Genomic DNA, 21,869 nt, shown 5'->3' on the forward strand with positions numbered 1-21,869 from the left:
TGGAGTGCTCATAAGTTTGGGGAGCTGAAGTGCGTATCAGCTTAGAGAAGCCAATTCATGAGCTGTCTCAGAATCAGCATTACTTCAGTATTTTCAACAGTAAAAACCCACATCCTTCTCAGAGCAAAAGGCAAGTGCAATCTCTGCATTTATGATGTCACCATCACCTCAAGATTACCACACAGAATCTACACTCTGGAAGCAAAGAGTTGGCAGGATCCTCTCTGCATACGTTTGAACTAACACTGCTTTTTTCCCTATGGAAGCTGTCTGTTCATCCCTCTAGAATTTAGATTAGAAAAACAAGCAAAACAACAAGAACAAAACTCAACAGAAAAAGTCTTAAAATATTATCTTTGGCAGAAAACTACTATCAGCTGTTAAAACCCACAGAGATGGAAGTGTAAAAAGTAAGCAAAAAAGAAAATAAACAATAAATTCTAAAGGAGGCAGTGACTCAGAAGGCAGGTGGCTCTCAGACCCACTCCTCCCCAGACAGACTTTGTCTCTCCTCACCTGAGGAACCATCAGCACCACCTCTGCTCTCCATGCCTTGTCAAAGCATTAACACAACTTCCACTTTAAATACACACACGGAGCAGATCTAACACCTCCTTCACCTCACACCACCTGTCCACGAGCACCACTCCTCCCCTGGGTAACACCACAGACACACACAGACACCTGCAGTTTGCATTTCAAATGGGTCACACATGACACACAAACGTCACTTGGCACTGAATGGAAATTCAAACATCTTGGCCACCAAAACACAGCAAGACCTGGCTTTTCACTCACTTTCTGGCCAAACTTCTTCCCTAAAGTTGTTTTTTTTTTTTATCTATACAGTGCAAATACAAGAGGCAGTGGAATTGGATAATTTGTTTTATATTATAAGAAAAAGCATTTTAAAAGTATTTAAAGAGGAGATACTGATTACTTTGAAATGTTAAGATGGGCTAATAGGACTTGAAATCAATTTAGTACAATCTCAGTTACATTTGATCTTTTCTTCTCCTTTAAGTACCTCTCTGTCAAAGCTGAGCCATACTTGGAAGTAAACAGTCTTCACCTGAATCTAAATTTAGCTTCTTCAAAATCAAATAGCTTCACCCAGTTAAATGATATGAAGTTCTTTTTTCTAAAGAACTTAAAGAGATGTACAGGGCTATCTAATGAAGCAAAAGCAACCATGTTAAAACAAATCCCATCCCATGCATCCAGAACAGACACAGCCGACAAAACCAGAGGAACAGAGAGAAAACAGCAGACACTGGATGAATCCTCAAGAAGACAGAATGACTAAGCTGCAACTAAGATCTTTCACTTTCCCAGTTGTCAAAGAAAGGATGAAATAAGCACCATCAATAAGATGCACAGTCTTGGTGCTCTGGGAAACCACTGGAGAGACACCCAGTGACTGCATTAAACCAGTTCCCCCGGCTGTTTTTATGTCCCTGCAGTGTGACGGGGCTCAGGGCCTGGCTCTGAGCTGCTCTGGCAGTGCACAAAGGTGCAGTCAGCTCCTGGGTGCGATGTTCCTGCTGCTTGGGCTGCCTGTGAATGCAGAAACACCCTCTTTGTGCACTTCAAAAGTAATTCTTCCTGACAGGCCACAATTGATGGGAAATGCCATAGTTCTAAATTATTGACAATATTATGAAATTAAACCACTCTTTATTAGTTTAAACTATTAAGGTAAAATATCTATAATTAAACAATCGAGTTCAGCAGAGATTTGTTTAGGGGAAGAACAGCAGCTTTAAGGGAAGTGGTGGTTAATGCAGGCCACTTAAGAAAGTGGAGATGGTATTTTTTCTGCTAACTGGATTAAAAAGCATTAGTTGAAGAAGCCAAATCAATGGTAATTACCTAACAAAAGGTTACTGTGAACTAAACCTGATGGCAAAGTGAGGCATTTATATGCTAAAATGTGGACTCACAGAACACTGGAAAATTACAGGACAGCATTTGGAAAGGGCAATCTACCTTCTCCAGCCTAAAATATCAGAGTTTTGGAACAAAAGGAGAAGAACAAAAAAAGGCAAAAAGTAAAAGCTCAAATCAGATATTATTACTAAGGTTTTATCTACACAATGGAACTCAGGAAAATTAACCCAACTAATTTAACTGGATTTGTTTCTGTATCCAATAAATTCCTTTGGAAACACTTTCATCTGTGAATAAAATGCTGGCCTTAATTTGGTTTGGCTCATCTTGCCTTCAAAATGAGTTAAACTGAATTCACTGGAGGCCACTTCAATTATGAATGGGATAGTGCGCACAGGGACTTGGTAGGATTTAAGCTGCCCCCTTTAAATTCCTACATTTAGTTGATTTGCATCAATTTTCCCTGGTATCTTGGGTAGACAAGTCCTGAACAGATACATCAGACATAGAAGTGGAAAAAAAACAGAAAGAAAGAAGCTGTGTGAAGAATCCTTGGCTCTGTGGGAACCATCAAAGAAGAGCTGTCCAAGAGAACTGTTCAAGTACTTCAGGTTCAGTTCTAGGATAAATGCCATCAAGGTTCAGGCACCAACTGGGAAGAATTTTAAAAATGCAGCTATATTTCAATTTTCAGAAATGCTATTTAAAGTGTCTACTATATGCTTACATATTTGAATTATTTCAAGCTACAAGTATAGTGAAGGACAGAACTAAATTATCTTTAGATGAGATTTTTACAACTGTATTTTCATGGAGTTTCAGAGGGTTTTCACACCACCATTTTTCTTACTTAAGAGTGATTACATTTTCAGAAGGAGAAAATGTCACAGGTAAACAAGAAGTCCACAGAAACAGGGCTCCTGAACTGGAATAAACCAAGCAAGAGACATAGCCTTTTCAGATAAGGATCTTCTACATCCCTGTATCAGTATTTTTCCAGGATAAAACACCACCAATGCTATACCATTGTTTTTTCAAACAAGAAAACATGACATAGATAACAAGATAAAACATTTTATAGAGAATGAATGTAAGTCAATTACAATGTTTCCCTTATTTTATTCACAAGGGCCCTCTCAAAGTGTGTTAATTGTGTTCTAACAGAAAGCAGCTGTGCAAAGGATAAATGTAATGCCACTGATAAAGTCAGACTTTCTCTGAAACAAATACCTTAATATTAAAACAAATTCAAGTATTAATTATTCTTTTATCTATGAGAGTGATAAAGACATAGGCAGTACTATATTGCACTGGAAAAATGACAATTAGGCTTTCAGATGTTAATCTGAGGCCTCTTATGAAGTACAGTTTCACTAAGTAACATGCATCTCCTTTACTAGAATATCTCTCCAAAGAAGCAACATGAATAAATTAGACTTCTTCCTCATTTGAATTTTTTTCCCTATTTTTCCCCTCATTTTCCTCATTTGTCCCAATACAGCAAGATCCTCTTACACTGAAACATTGAATATATTTCTCCAAATGCCATCCTTCTCTCTAATACAGATGGTGTGGTGGCCAAAACTCTAATCTTAACACAGCTTTCTCTCCCAAAACATCTATCATGTACTCGGCCTGCATAAAATTAACTCCAGGGCAGGAACAGCACGCGTTGTGAGCAGCCGTTTCCGGGTGTCACGGGGAGTTCCATTGCCTTTCCCAGGCCGGCCTTGCCCGAGGAGCGATGCCCGTGTGCCTGCGGCGCCACACGGAGCCTGCGGCCCCACCGGCCTCAGCCCTTGCAGCTCCCTACCCCCTGCTCCTCCACCGCCACGTCTGAAATCAATCGTCATGGCAACAGGAGGCTGAGCCGTCATTTGCGCTGCACATCAGCGTCCTGATCAGCCGCTGTCACCGGGGCCTGACCCCGCTGCGCAGAGCCCGCTCCTGAGGGGACACCAGGGTGACACCGGGGACAGGGGCTCAGCCCAAACCCTGCCCCGCAGCCCGCTCCTGAGGGGACACCCGAGTGACACCGGGGACAGCCCAAACCCTGCCCCGCAGCCAGCTCCTGAGGGGACACCAGGGTGACACCGGGGACAGCCCAAACCCTGCCCCGCAGCCAGCTCCTGAGGGGACACCAGGGTGACACCGGGGACAGCCCAAACCCTGCCCCGCAGCCAGCTCCTGAGGGGACACCCGAGTGACACCGGGGACAGCCCAAACCCTGCCCCGCAGCGCGCTCCTGAGGGGACACCAGGGTGACACCGGGGACAGCCCAAACCCTGCCCCGCAGCCAGCTCCTGAGGGGACACCCGGGTGACACCGAGTGACACCGGAGACAAGGGCTCAGCCCAAGCCGTGCAGCCGCTCCCTGCTCCTGAGGTGACACCCAGGTGACACTGGAGACAGGAGTTCAGCCAAGCCCGCTCCTGAGGGGAAACCCGGGTGACACCGGAGCCGCGGGCCCAGCCCTGCCCCTGAGGGGACACCCAGGTGACACCCGGGTGACACTGGAGCCGCGGGCCCAGCCCTGCCCCTGAGGGGACAGCCGGGTGACACCGGAGCCGCGGGCCCAGCCCCGCTCCTGAGGGGACACTGGGGTGACACTGGAGCCACGGGCACAGCCCTGCCCCTGAGGGGACACCCAGGGGACACTGGGGTGACACTGGAGCCGCGGGCCCAGCCCTGCCCCTGAGGGGACACTGGGGTGACACGGGAGCCGCGAGCACAGCCCTGCCCCTGAGGGGACACCCAGGGGACACCCAGGTGACACCCGGGTGACACTGGAGCCGCGGGCACAGCCCTGCCCCTGAGGGGACACCCAGGGGACACCCAGGGGACAGCCGGGTGACACCGGAGCCGCGGGCACAGCCCTGCCCCTGAGGGGACACCCAGGGGACACCCAGGGGACAGCCGGGTGACACTGGAGCCGCGGGCCCAGCCCTGCCCCTGAGGGGACACCCAGGGGACACTCGGGTGACACCGGAGCCGCGGGCCCAGCCCTGCCCCTGAGGGGACACCCAGGGGACAGCCGGGTGACACCGCTCAGGGCCAGCAGCAGTAAACAGACACGCCGCTGATTAAAGCGACCTTTAAGCGAGCGGTTCATTTGACTTACAATAGAATTTAAGTTGGAGTTCCTTGAGGCAGGTGTTGGATGGGTGTTATGCTGCTGGTTTTTGGTGAGGAAAAGAATCCATTTTTGCCACAGTAGAAGGTATGAATAAGCAAAATTTTGTCCCCTGAGAAATCTGAAAGAAAAAAGAAAAAGCAGTAGAATATTAATCATTACACTTCTGCTATTTGAATAATAATAACTGCCAAAATAGACTTTACCTTTGACCTTAGAAGCCTAATAGATACTACTCGTAATGCAGATAAGTTACCAGATACAGTCATTTGCATTAAGAATATTACTTAGGCACAACCCAGACAATTATTAAAAAAAGAATTATGAATGTACAAAAATATCCTTATGACTCTCCTACATGAAAATGCCACCTTGCACTTGGAATTAAACAGTTCTTTGTCTAAAAATTCATCAAATACAGCTTTGAAAGTTTGCTTCTCGTAAGCTTCCAAAAACCTAAAGCAATGAACTAATGAAGAGATATTCAGAAGAAGACTCAATCAAGATAGCACTCTTTTTGATGAAAATAGATGAGCACATGAAGAAAGAAGGAACACCACTTCACAGGGTTTATTTATTTTTATAAGATACAGCAGTTCCCTTTCCATATAATCTAGTCCTATCTCCTAAGAATAAATCCTGTTGCTTGCAGATATATAATTCAATTACTATAAGCTTCACCTTATTATTCTAAAAGGCACTTTAAAAATGATTTTCTGTTTCTGGTTTTTTAATCCTTTCACAAAAGTCACACAGTTGTAACTGGGCCCAAACCCACCAAAATCTTTTTATCATGGAAAACATTCCTTCGGATATGTTTTTAAAACAGGCAAAACTATATAACAAGGTCCACAATTTTTATGAATTTGTAAGAATTAGGATAAGAAAACAGAACATAACATTATTTCTTGTTATTTCCTAAAGTACATACACAGGTAACCAATCTCAATAGATTCCTATGCAAAAGCTCCCAGTTTTCTGTGTGACAACTGAACTGTAACATGAGTTAGGTACCTAAATTAACAAGTTTTAACTTCCCCAACTCTAACTCAGGTGTATGTGAACTAACACACAGGAGTTAATAAGATTCCTACCTTTTTTTTTCCCTTCACTGTGACGTATTTTCCTGCAAGAACCATAAATCTGATCAAAGAATTATCTTCAATTCTCTGTTGGAACTCACTGATGGATGTAGCACACCACAGATACTTTCACACTGAAGCAGATTATTTCGAAGTTCGTAACAGCATAAAGACCATTATTTCATACATTGCAAAGGAAATGCAGTCAAACCACATTCGCCTGTGACCCTCTCTTTATCACCCTCAGGGAACTTAAAAAAACCCAACTGTAAAACCCTTAACTTACAGAAGCAATTTTTAATAACTCTTAACACTTTCAAGGGTACTTGGACTGCAGGGGATAGAAATAATCATCAAGTGTGAATATGCCTCCACATTTCCAGCTATACTCTATTGACAAACTGAAATATCTGCACTATGAAACTCCTGTTAGCTATCAGAAAATAACTAACTCTGATATCCAGCCCCCAAACCAAATGATGATGCTTCTGTCAAGGAGATGTAACTTTTATCGTTGCCCTGGAAATAAACAAGCAAAGTATATTCTTTTTTTTTCAACACATATTAATAAAAAACGATTGAAACATTTTTATAGTTTTGTTCAACACATCTGCTGCACAGAGTAACAAACACTTTCCAACACTCAGCCTACTTTTTCTGTTGAAAGAGGACTCAACTTATGTGCTTGCAGTAAAATTTTTTATTATATCACAATTTACCGTTTAAAGTAAAATAAAAATGATTCCATTTAGCTTGTGGTTGTAAATAAGTTATCTAAAATATTACCATAGATACTGTAATGGCCAGGGCACAAGGACATGCACATAGCTCAGCCCTTTTCAGCCTTTTTCACACTTGCATTGGCGCTTCAGCAGTTTATGATCAACCCTAAATACTGCTTACTCTGCTGTATTCCCCTGTACAGTGGGCCAAGAAACTGAAGAATGCTCCCTATATGACCCCAACTTGGTCTGTGACAAGCTACACAAAGATATAAAAGCTCAGAATGAAATTATCACGAAATTCAAAAAGGTTCAGGATGGAATTTCAGTTGCAATTCTTTCATCATTTGGAGCACAATATTGGATTTATCTCTACCTTTGCATGGTTCCTGCAACAGCTTCTGTGTAAAGTCAGCAGAGAAAATGAAATGCAGACTGGAGATGCTACATACGTATTGCAAACCAAAGAGCTCAATCTCCAACAGGTCTTTTGAAGGTAAGAGTCTGAGACAAAATCAGCTGAGGCCAGAGATCAAAGATGTTCTTTGTTAAGAATGAATATCCACAGTAACTCTCATTTTTCCCTATTTTTATCTGACATTTCAAAGTAGTCACTAACAAAGAGCTGAAGAAGCTTCCTCCACTCAGTTTCTAGAAATACCTCAATTCTCTCCCAAGATACTCCTGCACTGCTTGTTCTGAACTCAAAAGGGGTTCCATTTTCCACTTCTGCTTCTGACATAGGACTCAAATGCTTCCTACAATTTTCTCAGCAGCTTAGGATCAGCTGCACAGTGCTGAAAACCTCTGCCAATAGTCTGTTGAATGTGGATCAGCTCCTCCCCAAGGGTGAGCACATCTCAAGTGTGCGCTTGCTTCCATTACTTTTGTTACATACAAGCACACTGAAGTAACTGTAAATTCAGATATAAATCATCACCTTCTGTAACATCAGCTCTTTGTGCTTGGATTCTGTCAAGACTTGGCTTCTTCAGTGCAAGTTCTACATTCAGTACAAGGTCTTGTCCACTGCACATTGGTTCTTCACAATTTTTTATTTAGCTCAAGCAACACATGAGGGAAAAGATATCTCTAATAGTAGGGAAGCAATAATATTCAAGAAATAATAACAAGACCACCAGCAGGAAGGGATATTCATGATAAAGATGGCCACTATCAGTACTGGTCTTCTTAAAGACAAAGGGCACGTACCAAAGAAGCGATAATTCTATTCTAGCTATGGAACTGTGTCTATCTGTGCCCTGCAGACGTCTCTGTTGAAAACTGTGGGGGGAAGGATGCAAAATTTGACACATAGCATCTATCCACAGCTCAGCTACAAAAAAGCCATGACTAGCTAATGTTTCATGATCTTGCAGATCCCTGTGACAGTTGCTGTTCCCCAGAGTAAGGCAGCACCTCGATGATCTAACTTTTCAAAGACAAGTTCTTGAGCACAGTCTGAAATGCTGACACAAACTCAGTTTCTTTTTTTTTTTTTCCTGAACCTTCATCACTTGAAATCTCTTTATAATGACTGCATGAGAAACACCTATTGCTTTATCTATGCCCTAAGTCTGTAGAGTCTGTCACAAGTTACTGATGAAGGAAAGGATTTCTCCTCCTGCTAGGAAAAGGTCTTACTGTGACCAGTGTTCTTGCATGTGGATACATTTCTCCCTTTCCTGGCTTATGCCAGTTTGACAACAAAATGTGTGCAGTGGATTGAGCTGACAGGGATATGAAGGCAGAAGCTTAAAGGACATCAAAAGTGTTAGCAGTATGAGCCCTGTATAAATAGTCTTACTGTTACAAGTCTCCAAGCATCCTTTATCTCCTTGTACACAGAGATTAGAGGAAAGCTCAAATGCTTAATTGTATGTCAAGTGCACAGTCAGCGATTAAGGGTTCAGTATAGTCTTTAAAAATGGAGTCTGCAGCACATCCATGCCTTGATGGAGACAATTCAGCTGCTATTTTAAACACAAGGTTTGACTGTCTGTTGCTCTGCATGTTACATTGTTCCTCGCATCAAGGTAAAACACATAATGGTGATTTTTCCATGTTCCTCTTAAAAATACTGATCCACTCAATTGGTTCATCCCACAGCTTCAGTGACAGACTGATGAGAAAGTTCTCCCTTTTACAACTACCCTAAAAATAGCAGTAGGTAGCAGTAGGATTGAACTTCTGGAATTCAGATTATGTACAAAAAGCATGCACTTGTAAGTCCTCAGGTGCACATAAGAAAGAAAGAATAGCAAGCTACGAGCAGGAATTCGTTTAACATGCTGGAATTCAGCAGAAGCTGGAATACCAGCTCGGTGTGTGCTGAGCTAAATGAGCTCCAGCAGGGAAGAACACACACACACAATGCAGCAAAACAGAACTGGGTAATTTCTCCCCAACCCTGAGACTCCCACCCTTATTTCTGTGAAACACGATGTTCCTCAGTTACTGTATTTAGTTTAGAAAATGAAACTAAGTAGAATAGAAGACTTAATTCCTTTTCATCCTAAAAAAAGCCCCTATCATTAAATATCTCCAAGATTTTAAATCAGCTAGAGATACAAATGAGGAAATAAAAATTTGAGACATGGCATCTAGAATGATTCATTTCACAACATTTTGAAGATACATAATGTAAGTATAGCAACTGTGTGTTTCACTTAGACTACATAAGTAGCTGAAAGTCGTGCAGTAGGAAAGTCATTCAGTGAAATGAATGTGAAATTATCAAGTATTAAGAATGGTTGTTCACCAAAAAATTTTGTAAAATGCCCTAAACAGTAAGAAAATTCCCTCTTTCATTTAGTCTAATAAATTTGGTAACACAGACTTAATTTTCTCTAGACATAAATAAGCTGTAACTGCCTCTAGAGTATGATTTTTCCTGTAATTCAGGCAACATGAAAAATAATAATTAATAGGAAATACTCAGGCTAAGCAAGGAGAACTAAAAGCTGATGAATCAAAGAAAGTATTATAAGGAAACATGTAGCAGAATTGCACACACAAAAAAAGCAACAGCAACTAACAGATATTCCAAGTTTGATGTTAAAATAGACAAATTTCTGACCAAGTTCAACAGGATTAATGGATATTCAGCATCTCTAAGAAGTAGCCCATTAGTTCTAATTGCCACTGTCGTCATCATCTATTATTGCATTCTATGGAAAAGCAGGACATGGAATTAAATAGGACTGTACAAACTAGGAAACTCATAATGCCAGGAAAAACATATGGAAAAGGCTATTGATTGCAAAATAGAGCCTGGGGGTGGGGGTATAAAGCCCTTCAGTACACTGAATATTAATGTCTACAGGCAACAGCTAAAAAAAATAACAGCGCCTGCATTTTTTAAACTTACGTACCAAATTCACACATGAAAAGAGCACCTGTAAACTAAATGAGGAACAATCTCTTCTGAAACAAACAGCCCATCATGGACTCCCAGACAGGAAAAAGAGAGGAAAATACAAAAGAATTTGCAGTCTCCTTGAGCCTTAGCTGACAAACGTGATGACAACATCACTCTGAGGAATTAGGACATGTTTGTAGAGCTTACTGCAAGCTTCAGCATATAAATATCTTACAATTTAATCTGCTGCCAAGAAAAATATTTATATATTTTTTAAACATCAGAAATTGGATTCTAAAAGGATTTCAGAAATACCTGTATTTTTCCCTGTATTTTGTCATAAAAGCCTTGGAAAGGTGACAGATAAATTAAAAAATCCCTTAATCCAAAAAACTGTTCTCTTTCATACATGCAATATTTTTTTCTTTATTTTAAAGACATTGATCAAGCTCCCCTGCTTTGCTGCTGATCAGAAGCAAGATGCAGAGCTGATTGGGAGTTGTTGCTGATTATTTTTAGAAACAAATGTTTCAGCATTTTGGACAATACCCACTGTCAATTTATTAGAAATTATTCAAAAACTCATGGCAGAAAATGGCTCTGCCTGACTAGCAGGGCTGCTTATTAGCCAGAAATGCAAGGAGGAGAGAGAGAATTCTGTTACTGTGGGTTCAGAATAAAAATTTGGGGATGTGGAGCAGGAACGATTTCAATGAAGATCTTTAAGTTCATTTAGGTTTTATATGAAGCACAAATGGCTGTGTGGGATGGAGAGAGAGAGAATGATGATTTGATGCAGGTCTCACAACAACAGATCAGTAGTGTTTGGGGAGACAGATGCTCAACAGACAGACAAGACTATAAGCCACACAAAAGGAATTTTTAAAAAATCAACAAACCCCATCAAAACCAAACAAACCAAAATCCCACAAAACAACAACAAGAACAACCCCTCAAGCCCCCCAAAACAAAAAGCTCAACCAAGAAAAGAAAAAACATGAAAAAGAGTTTGCTTGATACCATGGTCCATCACCTGCAAAAACCCAACTATATAAGCTTTTCAGTTTGGTGGCTTAAAGAGTGACCAACCACAGTGCAAGAAGCAAAACTCTCATTTCCCCTGCTTAGCTTTGCAGAAACCTATTTGAAAAAAACGATGGCTCTATTTTTCATGTCAGTCACTCTGCACTCAGTCAGTCTGCCAGACAGGCACTGTGTGCTGTTGTGGTTTAACCTCAGCCAGCCCAGTCCCAAGCAGCTCCTCAGCCACTCCCCCTCCAGCAGGACCAGGGTGAGAATTGGTAAAGGTAAAAGCTGGAAAACTCCTGCGTGAGATGGAGAGAGTTTCACAGGGAGAGCAAATCAAAACAAGGAATCAATTCAGTGCTTCCCATGGTTGGGCAGGGCCCCATCACACAGAATGGTGGCGCGGGGAGACAAACAGCATCACTGCAAATGTCCCCCCCTTCCTTCTTCTTCCCCCACTTTATGCACTGGGCATGACGTCCCAGGGTCTGGAACATCCCTGTGGTCAGTGGGGGTCACCTGTCCTGGCTGTGTCTCCTCACAGCCTCCTGTGCACCCCCAGATCCCTCCCCAGCCTGGAAGCAGGAAAAGCAGGAAAGGCCTTGGCTCTCTGTGAGCCCCATTCAGCAATGACAAAATTATCCCTGATCATCAACCTGGTGCTCAGCACGAATCCAAAACACAGCCCCACACAGACAGTGTGAAGAAAATTAACTCTAGCCCAGCCAAAACCAGCAGATGTGCAATATTCACTCACTTGAGTCAGCTTTTCTCTTCTGTACAAATGTTTGGGAAAAACCTCTTGCTATTCTGTTTGCTGAACCAGTTGATTAACCAGCAGTGCTCTCCATTTCATGACAGACAGAATGAGCTCATTTCTTGGAGCTGCAGTCAGTACACTGAAAGGCAAACTATCTGTGGGGAGTTCATGATACTTGAAAATGGAAAAAGGTACAAGCTGAACTTTACTCGGTTGATAATAATTTGGTTTTTCAAGCATTAGCTTCAAAGTAGAAGTGGTATGTCAAGAAAAGAAGGTCACCACCATCAAACAATCAAATATTTAAACTTGGATCAGAACTAAACTCATGCCATAAGCATTTGTGTTTTAGTTAATATAGAAATGGGTCTCTTTATGTGCATTGTAATATATGCAACTCAAAGACTACACAGCAACTACTATTTTCTTATGTATAACATAATGTTTTCTGTGATGATGATCTCTATAGATTGGAGACTTTTAATAAAAGGAAGGAAAAAAAAAACCACCACTTCTATAAATAGATTTCATCCAAAAGAGATTTAGTTGTAAAGAACTTCTTGGGCAACTTCAAACAGTCCTGAACTGACCTGTGAATTTTCCCACAGCTAATGTGACTGAATATCCACTCCACATATGCAAATCCACATCTGCTTGATTAAATTAGACTGTCAGTCTCCTGAAGTAAAGCCACAGCCAAATGGACCGAAGTTATACAAACTATCTCCAGCAGGAGGTTAAAAATCTGGCTCTGTACCTTCTCTGTAATTCAAATGATAGAATTTAAGCTCTCAAACAGAAAGACATTCAGAGAATTCATATTATAATTGCAATTGCTACTTAGAGATAAGCAGTAAATGTTCCCATAATACTTTACCTCTGGAAAGTCAGACACTTAATAGAATGCCACTCCAGCCTGTGTCACCCTTGAAAGCTGACCTTGGAAATCTTCCTGTCCTATCAGGCCTTCTACAAACCACTACAAGAATTTACTAAGGGACAGATTTGCTCACATTGTTCTCAGTTCTTTCCATGAACTAACTCATCTGTATAGCACTGAGATGAATGCACATACACCAATGGGAGCAAAGGCTTCAGCAAGGCCCTTTTCTTTCCATGTGGAGACAAAAAGGTAAGGACTGAAGCTGTAGTGTATCAGGTTTCTTACTGGAGAAACCTGGCTGAAAAAATACCTGAACTGCTGGAACTGTATCACTTTGCCTTGCTAACACAGAACAGCAGCAATGAAGTAATGTTTGCAATGGAAAGACTGTAGACAGGTCAGCAGAGTCACAATGCATTGGCTGAGCAGGAAAAATGGACAGCATGTATTGCTCTAAATAGTGCTAATGTGCTAAGGAAGAGCAGGGAGGAAGTGAAGTCTCTTTCCTCCTCCTGCATCTGTATTTTAAACAGCCTGAAAAAAACGCTGAGACATTTTCAGCTCCCTGCTCATCGTAGGGAGAGGCGTAAAGACAAAATTTGGGGTTTAGCTTCTATTTTTTGCTCTCCCTTCTGGGCCTTGGAAACTTTCTCCTGGGCATTACTAAGCTGGCTATGATGTCAAACAGCACATTGTATATACTGTGTACTCTGAAGAGAAATAAAGAGAAACACTTAGGCCTTATACATCATTTGCAACATGCCACAGCACTTCAGTGAAGATAAAATATCCAGTATTCTTGCAGAAGGCCTTAAAAATAGAAAAACAGCCTTGTGATTGTGAAAGCTAGGAATAAAGTTAATTACAATAGTACAGAAGCTGAACCAACAAGAATAAGCATGATAAGCCACATACAGTCCTGTGATCTTCCAAATTTATAAATAGCTGCAATGTCTCTCAGAAATAGAAGGCAGATCTCAATGCTGAAGGTGGCAATCTCTTCAGTTTTATCTGGACCCATCTATCTACTTTTGGTTAATAACAACACACAAGGATCAGCATGCTTCAAGGCACACTTAATATCTATGAATCCACAGAATGAATAAGCCAGTTCCATGTGTAGAAAACTTATTCAGGAAATCCTATCAATTTTGCAGGGAATTGTTCTGCAAGCAGCAGAGAGAAGGAAGCATCATTTTCTTTGGATTTCTGTCCTTTAATACCCTAAACTTGTGCAGTCACCAGCACATCCCTGAGTTAGCCCAGACATGTGTATGCACTTCTGTCAAGCAGTGTAAAAAAGAAGTATTGTGCTAATTTCAGGGACTTTTTTTCTCCACCAGCCACACTTTCACAGAAGAGACAACTGGTTTCCTCTTGGGGAGCACCTCCTCTCAGCGCTGCTTTAATTGTCACAAGAATCAAAATTGTATCTAATTGTCTCATCATAGCACTGAGCAATCCAGCAGATGCTTTCAGAATCAATGAAATAATATTGAAATGTTTTCCTGTACATAGTAAAATCTGTGTTAACAACAACTGCTGAAAAGAGTGTAAATCTCTCTTAATCTCTGCATAAAGGGAAAGATCATTCCCTCACAAAATAAAATACCTCACCATAAAAATGTATCCAATTACTCACATAGCTTTTCAACCAAAACATTTAATAAGACATCCTTTTAATCCCTGCCTCTTTAATAAGACAAATAAGACATTTGGTAGTTTATTATACCACCAGTGCACAATTCATTTTTGTAGCACAGCAACAATAAATAACACAAATGAAACAGTCAAATCTCACAGCCTCCAGTGAAACAATATTTGGAATATAATTACATGCAGTACACATTTTGCAAAGGATGTAGACTCAGTTCCAAATTTAGCAAAATGTGACCAGGAAATAAGTGTCTGGGACTTCACCACAGTGTTTGTTTGACCTTTTTCAGTCTTGAAATTTACTGTCTGCCAAACGTGGTTTCAGCTTATGAGAGTGTTAAGGCTCCTTTAGTCCTCTGTAAAGAATTAACTGCTCCTTGAAGAGATGCTTTTACAATCTTGCTGGTCTAATTTACACTGTAACTTATTTTAGTTACTCAAAACTTTATTCTCTCTGGGTAAAGTTTCCAAAGATTTTAAACATCCATGTGAAACAAATGATGTCAGTTTTTCATGCTTTAAATATACAGAGGTAGCTCAAAAGAAATGTGAGAGGAGATGATTTACTTGGAAACAAGGTATTTCCTGTCTTCTCTATGAAGTGGCTTTCTGCTTTTAGCAATTCAAACAGTGCCAGCTCCTCCAGCCATATGCTCTCTGCCCTTACAGACATTAAAAGCACTGAGAGTTCAGGTATGGAGAGCTTTTGTCTAAATTACTGAAATCCACTCTGGCTTTGCAGGGGAGGTAATTCAAAACCACATGAATTTACTCATAAATATGGATCTGAATGAACTTAGGCTGGGCCATAATTTCGTTATGCAATGCTAAAACTCTACTACAGAACCCATGCAGCATCTAGAACAGATAGACATATTTATTTTGAATCAATCTGATTTTAAAGGTTTAACACATTAGAAATTAAAGAGTTTCTAACCACCTTATCTAAAAGAGCAGCACCTCAAGAGAGACAAAGATCATACTTTCATCATGAAGCCACTGTCTCTATTTTTGTCTGCAGACACCATGCTAATGTGCAAATCATATTCTTAACAGCAAAACCAATGGAATAGAAATTCTCATGGACTTCATGCTAAATAACTATAAAAGGAGTGTATAAATACTACCAAAGTATACTGCATCAAATACTTAAACTGTTTCCTTCTACTGCTCTATCTTGGTAATTTTCAGGGATTAGCATTCTTAGATTTAGATTTATTTCTACAGAATGACAGGATCTTGCTCTAAACTGAACCAGTTCATATTTTTAAATTAAACTTATATCCTGATGATTAGATGGTCCAGTGAAAATATTTTTTTAAAGTATGCATTTAATTATTTTCACCCAGGTCTAGAACTATCTATCTCAGAAAAATAAGTTTACCATGACAAAAAAATCTTCAAGACAAACAAAAATTTCCTGAAATTCCATGAGAAACTACCTTGGACAGTACTGGCTAAAAGAAGAAATACGCTGGGATGAAAAGCTCTGTGAAGTCTGTGCTTTAGAGACATGGATTCAGTGGCAAAAAACAGGATTTAAACATGTTTGGGGAAAGAGAATGAATCTCATTTCTCACTGTGGAATAGCACTTAGAAGTATTTTACTCTACTTCTAATACATAGCAAAAGTAATTTGATTTCATGAGAACTGAGTAAATTAGTTTATTTCACACTGACAAAATAAGTGATGAAAGCTGTAAAGGCACTTAGCAGAGGTAAAGAGCACTAACTAGAATGTTTATGCTGTCAACATCTCCATGTTTGCACTCAGTCAGAGTATGTACCTCATGCCATAACAATATTGCTGCTATTGTGTAATATAGTTGTCTGATAATAGACAGTTATTAAATAACCAATCCAACTAGAAACTAAATCTCAGAATGACAGAGCGTTGCTGTAATTACAACACAGTTCTACTTCCACCCACGTCAGGCAGAGCTGCCCAAGTATCCTAATGCAGCAGTTAGTCTTCATTAATTGTATCTTAATGAGGATTCCTAGGACAAATTACAAATTAAATATTGAAACTCAGACCATAATCAAATGGTACATCATCTTAAATCAGCCTAAAATGAACAAACTGCCAAATGATGAATTCAAGAGTAAGCTGCCTGTAGTGGCAGGTAATGCGTCCCAGTTACTGGCAAAACCAAATGCCACTGCTCTATAATAAGCCAACTTCTGTAAAAATACTACCACAGCAACAACCAAGATGGCACTTAAATAAAATGGAATAACATTTGTGTCTTATCACTCTGACTACAAGTTATAGTAACTGCATCAGAAAATTAGAAGTGATAACCACCTCCTCACTACAGGAAAGTTCTGGGACATGGCCTACATCCCAAAGAAGGCACTTTCCTACCAACTCGTAGGCAGGAGTTTGTTGTGCTTTGGGTGAGGCTGTCACCAGCCCTGCTGGGAAAAGCAGCTGCCTGATGCAGATGTGAAAAACAAACTGGAACCTGGAAATACCTTTGCAAAGAAGGAGCATCCAGGAGGCACCGGGAGGAAAGGTGAGAGATACTTGGTCTTATTTACAAACCAACCTTGCTCAAGCAGACACTGAGCTTAGCAGGACCTGAAGGCTCCCACAGTTCAAGGCAGCAACACAACAGCACCTGTGACTTGAAGGTTTAGCCATCTAAACCAGGCCAAATCGAGGGGCACACAGAGAAATTAAGTTCTGTGAAGCTGGTAAAAGGAATATCCAAGAAGGATCTATTTTCACAAAAACAATTTATAGCTTTAAAGAGACTTACACCACTTTAAAAAAAATTATGCAAGGTGGAATAATAGATAACTGAATTTCCTCCTTTCTCTTCAAGTCTGCAGGTTCCTTGTCTAGTCTAATTTTTCCCTATTCTGGACCTTGAAAACCAAAATCTAACAGAAGTATACAGAAGCATTAGACAATTCAGATGCACAAACAAGATACTTTGAATAAATCTGGGTTAGATTAGATACATAAGAGTTAATAGTATACACATGGCTAAGCAGTATTACCTGAAATCAAGGTTGGAGAAGGTAAACCACATGAGCCATGCAATGTTATGACTTCTGAGAATCAAGTATAGAATTTTTTTTCAGTTCAATTAGGCACAAAATGAGGCAAGATTAGAGTCTGACTTGTCTTATGCTGGCACTGCTTATCTCTCTTTAACTACTATCCCTAGCAAGAGAATGGAATTGGCTGGAGCCACTGCCCCAAATAAAATAATCACTTTTAAAAGATTAAAGAAGCCATTAACATGGATTGACTTTGTCCCAGCAGAACAGAGCAATGCAATCTGCTCAGTGCTGGTGATCTGGCAAGGACAAATCAAAGTGGTCTGACACCCAAGTAGAGAGACAGGGACTTGCAGATGCTGAGTGCAGTGCCCAAACTCACAAGGACTTCTGAAGTGACAATGGTTCCAAAGGAAAAATTCTCTATTCAACACATGGATACAGCTGCTTCCTCGTGATCAAAATGGATACTTATACAATTCTCAGCAAGAATCCCAAAGGTTTTACTAATACCATACTTAATCCTCAAAAGCTTAAATAAAATCCAGTATGCACAGAGGAGGGTGGAGCTTGGGAAAAAACCTGTGCATCAGCTACAGAGAGAACTGATGAGCTCAGCAATAGTTCAAGAGCCTTAAGACAGTTTGGAACATCAAGTCCCACTTCTGAAAGGAAGAGACAAAGAATCTGTGTTGAAGCAGCAAAAGAATCTATGAATCTATGTTCAAGCAGAGACCTATAGCAGTCAGAGATTTAAAAAAAACCAACCCCCCAAAAAAACCCTACACACAATCCCCACGCCCCAAAACCACCAAAAAAGCACCCCCAAAACAACACAGGAGCTGGAGAAATTCATGCTTGAAGGTAGGAAAGAAAGATTTGTGAATTCTAACTTTGCTTTTTTGGTTATCCACACAAAATCCAGTCTGTTTACACACATTTTTTATGAAGGATTGCTTGAAAGTAAACATTTTTCAGAAAATATTGCATCTGTTTGTTTAAATTAATCCTGAATTAATTAAAAATTGCCTATTTGTAGATGCCTAAGTGCTTAGGCCTAAGTGAGTGCAGTATGGGGGAACCCTCTGCCCAGAAGCTTGACCTGATTCATCCATAAAAGGTACTGAGATGATGGGAAAACTGAGATAACACAGGAGGGGGAGGCTTGGAAAACCTGGGGAAATGAAGGCAATAAAGAGGGCAAGACATGAGACAGAACTCTCATCATTAAGAGGAGAGAGAAGGGAATGCTTCTGTAGCAAACTATGTTTCATTACTCCCTATTGCTGTTGATAAAGTTCTTTGCAGTGAATTTCAAACCCAAGGTTAGGCCTCTAAATTAGAAACAAATCCATGAAATGAAGATACCAGGGTAGATACAATGTCCATGCTGCAGTGCTATGGACTGTCAGGAATTCTGCTGGGCCTCCTTCACAATCACAGTGAACAATGACAGAAAACTTCATCTGTAGTAATGGAGAATTAATTTCTACGAAGTATTTTAGAGAGTATTTAGCCACCCAAACTAAAAATACAGTTCCATGTACTTAATCTTAGTATAATGTTCAAGACAGATGCTGGTTCCAAATCAAAGTTACAGACCACAGCTTCTCATAATTTTCATGTGTACATGGTAAAGAGTAATTATTTTCAGCTCCATTCAGTTTCCTGCTTTAATTTGCTGAAGGTCCCCCCAAGCACTTTTGTGGACCTCATATGGCAGGGGAGGCAAAAGCAGTAGGGAAGAACCTCTGAATCCAGCCCTGCTGCCAGGGAAGGGTTATGTGTAACATACTTCCAGGGAAGAGAGAGTTCTGTGTGAACAGTTTGGTTTCAGCAATGTACACTGAGAAGCTCCACAGCAAAAGCAGGCGCAAAATCTCACTCACCATGATAGGTTCTTCTTGCAAAAGTCTCCCTTCTCTCCTGCATGCCCTAACTCATTTTGGTGAAGCAAATGAGGCAGCATCCACACCAGCAAACCCACCTTCTCCCTGGAGAAAGAAAGGACAAGGAAAAGGCAGCTCAGAGCAGGTGACTATCAGCTACACAGCAGCTGTTAGCAAACACTGTTCTGGTCACTGCCCTGACCAAGGGGGTCACTCTGGGGGCCTTCTGTTCAAGCCTCCCAATGGCTTACACCATGTTACTACAGAATGAACAGCTAAGAGACACAAAAGCAAAGAACTAAGCCCCAAACGGCTTCTGCAGCGACACATCAACTGCAGCATCACTTTAACATGGCAACAATATGGATGGGTTTAGGAACTTATGCGGCATCCAGGCTTTAGGAGGCACAGATAAAGGTTCATTTAATGAGTATCAATGCATCATCCATCAGCTCTGTGTAGCCACAGGCAATAGGCATGCTGGTAGCCTGTTAATAATTTTAGTTGGGTTTCTTTGGTTGGCTACACTTAATTGTTGTCGACAAGAAAACAAATTAAAATTTTTGTTTTCTTCACCACATCCTTTTGCTCAGCATTCCTAAACAACAACCTGGCAGATGCTGATTTGAGGGGTGGAGGGGATGTTTATAGCTACTCACAGGAATGAGGTAGGTAGGTCCCTTTTTCTGTTTCTAATATGTTTGCCTATTTAGGAAGGCAGGAGGCAACTGTCCAGCTGATTTACTTCTGAGTTTGAATCTCTGCAGTATCGTGTGCCTGTGAGGATGGAGAGAAGAGCAGAACAAGCTTTACTGTTTTATTCCAAAAGTGACACTAATTTACTGTTCATTTGTCATACCCACTACACACTCTCACTCTGGAATACTTTTCTGTTGCACTATTATGGAAAAAATAATTCTATGCTATCTACATTAGATGGCAGCTTCTCAGGAATCCAGCCCCCTTCCTGTTTGGCTTAGATAAACAGAGGAAATACACCTCAAAATCCAGTTTAGAGGGCTGGTTTTCTACCAGGTTGACCAGTTCTGTCAGTGGCAGAACTGAATAAAATATTCCAGTAGATTCAATATCTTTAGTCCCTTACTACTTATCAAAAAATCACATGCACATTGATGACTACTCATTTTGTTCAAAAAAAGTAATATGATTTTAAAAAACAATAATCCCAAACCAACAAGCACTGCAGCCTGATCTAAAAGAATCATCAATATTAATTAAATTAACCATGCAGTATAGATCAGAGTGATTTAATGAGCTATATCTCAAGTGTTTTGCATCCTGACTGGATACATGATCATGTTGTCATTTATATAGCTTTAAATCTGCTTTACCTGCTAAGAGAGCAAAACTGACCCACACATACTCTTCTTTTACAGCCTTTTTGGCAATACTGTGACCAAATTTTTTTATTTTTTTTACACTGACTAAATATTGCTTCTCTATTAGTCTATGCATGATTAAGCAAAGTCTTAAAACATAATCAAAAGTTTTTGGGGCTTTCATTCTTACAATTTTTAAAAACTAGGAATATGAAGTGTGAATTCACACAATTCTTTCAAGTTATATCCCTCCTAGTTACACTCTCTCTCTCATTAAAAATAAGAAGCAAATTATGTATTTATGTAAGAAAATCCACGTATTTGTCAAAGGTATTTCTTCTACCAAAAAAGACAGACTAACAAATTCTTTTCTATTTCCCTTTTCCACTCTCTTTCTGTATTTTTTTCAAGTATATGCTGTTGCACAAATTTATTTCAACATACCACCCCTTTGCTGGGCATTTTAAAGCCCTTAGACACTACCTGCTCCACAGGCTGAGTTGAGCTCACCTGGTGAACTCATGTCAGCTACCAAGGATAATAAGTTCACTGTTCTGTGGAACTGCACTGAAAAGGGAAAACAGCCAAGGTAACCTGACCAGAAAGAACTATATTCATCTATAACTCTCCATATTCATATACAGAGTATTCCAAGTGGTGGTGGTGGTCACAAAACTAACATATTGAAGATTTAGAAAATGAAGACACAACTCCACGCTGTTGGTAACTTACATGCACATTTTAACAAGTTTCTACTGAATTTCATGTGCAAAATTTTATGGACATTTTTGACTAAAGGTAACACACCTTTAATTCTCAGCATTATAGGGAACAATCCAAAACGCCAAATTTGGGCATTTAAAGAGATTGTCCAGATAGTTTTTTGCCTCTTGCCAAAGTCTTTATTTCAAACTTCTAGGCTGAAACATTACCCAAACTTCACCTTGGTTTCACTGTAGTGTTTTTATTGTTATATGCAGATTGTACTAGGACACATGATTATGCCAAAATTCTCATTTTGGTGAAAAATGGTGCTCAAGATCTGTGAGTTCATCTGATTCCTTCACACACACATTACAGCCACAAATCACTGAGAGCTAGTGGTGCATCAGTAA

At 40.3% G+C, this 21,869-nt stretch overlaps 1 protein-coding gene across 4 annotated transcripts in view; it reads right to left on the bottom strand.

Moving 5' to 3' along the window:
- The window catches only part of OTUD7A (OTU deubiquitinase 7A), a 99,373-nt gene that overhangs the window by 38,767 nt on the left and 38,737 nt on the right, over nucleotides 1–21,869 (bottom strand). For 2 of the 4 annotated variants that reach the window (XM_066328572.1, XM_066328568.1), the window contains exons 3-5: nucleotides 20,074–20,191; nucleotides 19,415–19,519; nucleotides 5,012–5,144 (exon numbers count right to left, since the gene is read on the bottom strand). The gene's annotated coding sequence lies outside the window, so the exon portion shown is untranslated. Of the gene's footprint in view, nucleotides 1–5,011; nucleotides 5,145–13,268; nucleotides 13,392–19,414; nucleotides 19,520–20,073; nucleotides 20,192–21,869 lie in introns of all 4 variants that reach the window. The other 2 variants (XM_066328569.1, XM_066328570.1) reach the window with 2 other exon arrangements.

This window comes from Sylvia atricapilla, chromosome 13, assembly GCF_009819655.1.
Source record: "Sylvia atricapilla isolate bSylAtr1 chromosome 13, bSylAtr1.pri, whole genome shotgun sequence".
NCBI lineage: Eukaryota > Metazoa > Chordata > Aves > Passeriformes > Sylviidae > Sylvia > Sylvia atricapilla.